Source organism: Neovison vison, chromosome 6 (assembly GCF_020171115.1).
Source record: "Neovison vison isolate M4711 chromosome 6, ASM_NN_V1, whole genome shotgun sequence".
NCBI classification, from domain to species: domain Eukaryota; kingdom Metazoa; phylum Chordata; class Mammalia; order Carnivora; family Mustelidae; genus Neogale; species Neogale vison.
This window is the reverse complement of record NC_058096.1, coordinates 156,804,456-156,809,375: the sequence shown is the minus strand read 5'-3', so window position 1 is coordinate 156,809,375 and position 4,920 is coordinate 156,804,456.

Here is a 4,920-nt window from a genome sequence, read left to right as displayed (position 1 = left end):
CATGGAAGAGTTGTGTTGGTCTACAGGAGTGATCTTGACTTGTCTGAACACTTCCATTAAGAGTCCCTCTAGAATATACTGAAATATAAATACTCAGTGGAGCTTGGAATTTTCTCCAGGATCAAATCACTTCAACCTCCCCTGGTAGGACTGCTGATTATTTGGACTTGGATGCAGGAGATCCCTAAGCCACTCCCCAGCACTGTCTGTCCCCCGATGGAATTATCTTCTCATTACCCACCTGAACCAGGCAGCCTCCAGTGGGTCCTACCTTGGAGCCAGCCAAATTCTCAGGTCGGGCCTGGGACTCTGCTTTCTGTCCAGTGTTGCTCAGGGAGTATCTTGGCCAAGGGGAAGGCTGCAGCCATCTTCATGGGCTCTGCTGCCAGAAGCCCAACTGCAGGTGAGGGTTATTCCCCGATCTCCCTGCCCCCAGTCACATCTTTATTTGAGACTCCAGGCTCTTTGGTCTCTGGATTGAGAACATTTGACCAGTGTCATATGCGGCTAAGGTAGGACAGGTGTCCCAGCCTGTTACTGCAGGCCAGCATTGCTATTTTGCACTGGGACCTTCAAACAACTGACAAACAGCTGAAAAACTCTGCCCCTCGGTCAGGCCTTAGAAGCACCCGGAGGGGAGGCATAGTGGGATCTTGAAGGAACATCCCTGCGGGGCTAGGCTCAGCCTAGAGCAGCCCCCACTCTCTTAATGACCCTGCCTCATTCCTGTGAACATGTCGCTGTCTCTCACATCAGCAGCACATCCCTGAAGCTATCCCTGCTCAGTCCTTCATGGCTGCACCCGTGTGCCCTTATGTCTTCTGGGCACACTCCATTATCCTCCTTGGTCTTTCTGTTCATTCTGCCGGAACTGGTCAGGGGGGCCTCATATCTGCTGTGGCACTCCTGCTCATTCCTCCCTCCACTCCCCACCTCATTCCGGCCTGCCTTCCTGGATGTCACTCACGGAGGTTATCCGTCAGGGGGTCCGGTGCTGCCTTTTCCAGTCCAGCCTCTCCTCCAGGAACTGACTTGTCGGTCATTAGTGCAGGTCAGGTGCATGAACCGATCTTTGATGTGGACCCTGTGTAATCTGGGGTGTGCAGTGGGGATGTGTGGATGGACTTCTCTTAGTGTTCCTGGACTTGGCATTATGACTTAGGGGCTGGTGTGCTCCTGTGTGCAGAATACCTCTAGGGGTCACTGTGGCCTAGTGCCACATGGAGGACTCAAGAGTCAGCTGTGACACTGTCCAACACAGAACCTCTAGCTGTGTAAGCCACAGAGGGTGCAGTCTGTTTTGAACTCCAGGCTCTCAGGCCAGATGGAACAGTAGAGGCTGTGTTGTCCAGTGAGCCTCATGTTTGGCTCGTCAGAGGGGCCTAGCTAGCTTAATTTTTCCCAACTTTATTTTGAAAAATGTCTTTCCAGGCAAGTTGAAGGTAGAGTTAAGAATGCCCTCTCCCCTCAATATTTTGTCCCATTTCCTTTCTGTTCTTGAGCCATTTAAAAGTAATTCATTGATTTTTTTAAAAAAGTAGTAGACACACTTTATTCTTTAATACTTTGATCTTTATTATCTAAGAATAAAGACATTCCCCTGTATTGTCAGAATACTGTTATCTAAGAAATTTGTCAAGAATTCAGTATCATTTAATGAACAAAGTCTTAAAAGTTTGCCTTTTAAACTTTTTTTTTTTTTTAATATCCAGGTCTCAGCCACAGTTTGTGTCTTGTATCTTGTCATGTCTAGTCTCTGCTAATCTAGAGCAGTTTGCCTGGTAAGCTTCAAAAATATAGAGATTCTTCAACCCCACCCTTGAAGATTTTGACTCAGTAGGTCAGAAGTGAAGCTGAAACCTGTATTTTTTAACACAAGCCACACTGCTGATTCTGATGACTCTCCAGGGTTTGGAACTGGACCAAGCCCCAATTTGCTGCCACTCCACTGACACACACATTCCCTAGACAGGAGTCCTCTCAGAAGGTGGGCTTTGAGCTCCTGACTATCAAAGAAGAACTTTCTTCCATTGCTTTGGGTGCCCAGGTACCCACTTTCCTTTATTATTGAGCTTCATAACATTAAGCTGAAACTTTCCCTGCAACTTACTCATCAGTGACAGGCCCTAAATGGCCATCCCAGGTACACAGAGCTGGCTGGCACCCGCTTTCACCTGATAGTCCTTTAGAGATAGGAACCTCATAAAGACATCTGGGCATCATGCTTAATGCCCGGGGCATTTGTGGATTTCCAACCTGCCACCATCATGATGTTATGTGGCCTTTATGGTGTGGCATCCACATCTGGGAGAAGCATCAGACACAGTGATGGCAGTGCTGAATTGAGTGCTCCCTTAGTAGGGACGCTCCACTATTCTCACGGTACTGTTGGTCCATGTGGAACTTGGTCTATCTGACAGCTCCAGGTCATTTTCCCGTGGTCTGTTGTTAAGTCGCTTTCCCATCATGCACTCACAGAGTCAATATTTGGAACACAAATATGGGGTTATGTGTATGCCCTACTGTTAAGATTTCATTTCATTATAGTTTCTCCTCATCTTATGTGAGTTTGCATTCTTGATGATCCTGATTTGGCCATCTGACATGTTAGTCTGCCTCCCAGCTTTGAGATTGCAGATCAGATAAACAAGCCTTCAACGTGTCTGTTAAAAACATTGAATGAGACAGAGCCACGGAAGATCCCATTGGTAAAAAAATTCATTTTATATGGCAACCTGCTTCACACACTCACCCAACAAGATTCATGTGACAATAATGTGCTCTGATATTTTCTAAGTTCAATTCTTTTCTAGTTCTTTTTAAAAAGGGAAACAACACTGAATTGATTGCACAATGCAAAAATAAGTCTCTGTCACAATTTGCTTGTGAGTCACCCCAGGACAGTAAGAGTGCTTACTGTATCTCTGGGTGTGCACAGCATGCCTGGACCAGCACTTTGGATACCTCCCTACGTACAGAGGTGCACTTGGGTCCCCATCCCAGCTTCCCACCTACCGCAGCCTCCTGCAACGGACCTCACTTGTCCAGAATCAGGTTCCTCATATGGGAACAGGTTGAAAATGACTGGCAGGATCGTTTGAGAATTGAATAAGCTAAGTCCTCAGTAAGTGTAGCCAGTTACTATGAATTCCTGTTACCAGCGACTACCAGAGACAACGTGTGGCCCCAAGACTCATACCTTGAAATCTAACCCCCTCCTAAAGGTATGAGGAAGTAGAGCCTTTGGCAGGGGAATAGCTCCACCCTCATGAATTAGATTAGTGCCCTTATAAAAGATCTCAGAGACCCCAGACTCCTTTGCCCCTCTGTCATTTGAGGATACTGCACAATGATTGGCCCAACCAGAAGATGGGCTCTCATCAGACACTGAACCTGCTGGCACCTTGATCTTGGACTCCCCAGCCTCCAGAACTGTGAGAAATAAATTTCTTTTGTTTATAAGTCACCCAGTCTGTGGTATTTTGTTATAACAGCCTGAACTGACCAAGACAATGACAGATGAAGGTCATCATGTCCTGAGGAGGTGAAGGACAGAGCCTGATCTTAATATGGTGTTAGGCTCTGGGCCAGGTGGAAGCAATCCCGTCTCCCGAGTCCTGAGACCATTAGATGTGCTGCTACCAAACTTTCAACTCTCACTGCTCTGCAGTTTGCAAAGTGCTTTCATATCAGAGCTTATTCAGCCCACCATTTCACACGTGAGGAAACAAGCTCCAGGAATGCGTGACTTAGGACAGCTTTCGGGCTCTCGCTCTAACATTTGCCCTCCCCTCAACAAAGCTGTTGGAGTTATTTTAATTTGCTTTGTAATCCAGTCATTCATGCTCATCTTGGCCCTGTCAGTCCCGCTAACTTCCTAGAAGCAGACAAATAATGGAGTTGACTCCTTTCTGGGGCCTCCAGAGGGGTCTGGAAATAGTTCATGCTCAAGAATGTTTTGGAGTTTGGGGTGCCTGGGTGGCTTCGCTAAGTGTCTGCCTTTGGCTCAGGTCATGATCTTGGGGTCCTGGGACTGAGCCCCACTGTCGGGCTCCCTGCTCAGAGGGGAGTCTGCTTTTCCCTTTCCCTCTGCCCCTCCCCCTACTTGTGTTTTTTTTCTCTCTCTCTCAAATAAATAAAGCTTTAAAAAATGTTTTGGAGTTACCAACAAGTCTGAAAAGTTGAGATGATCCTGCTCAAGTCCCAGTGTATGCACTGTCTTGGTGAGAGACCTAGGAAACTTGGACACTAGGGTATGGCTGTGAGTCAGTTCTCCAGCAGGGACCCGTGAGACCAGATGAGGACAGTGAGGACAGCTGCGGGGAAGGTGTCTCAGAGGAGGCAGGAAGGCAGGTGCACTGGTCTCCCGCCAAGGCCCAGGTTCTGTGCTTGGGGGCCAGCCGGCTGCGTGAGTAGAGCAGGGCAGGGGCCTGTGTCTCATAACAGCCGCGTGCTGGGCACTGCTTCCAGTAGGCTGGGGTTCCCAGGGCATTTCCCCAGCGGCACCCTTACTCAGGCTCTGCGGGGGCCCGGTGTCTGGTCTGAAGCAGCTCACCCTGCTGGGAAGATGGGAGCAAGGAGGTGACTGTCAGATAGGAGAAGGGGTTTCATGTGCTGGGTCCTGGGGAAGCAGAGCTAAAATTAGGTCTTCCAGCTGCGGGGAATCCCACACTTTCCTCTCCCCGGAACCAGGATCTTGGAATTACCTCCCATCCCCCTCCCCTCTTAGCTCCGGCTCCTCCTGAGGCAGGTGTTGAACTGTCCCACCTCTGGTCATGCCAGGGGCCTTTTCACCCAAATGATCTCTAAGGCTATGAGTGAGGAGATAGTGGCAGGCTGTGGCTTGGCTTCCCTGAGTTTCCCCAGCTTGTCTGAGGCCTCAGCACAGCTGGGGCTCCAGGCCACCTAGGGGAACAGAGG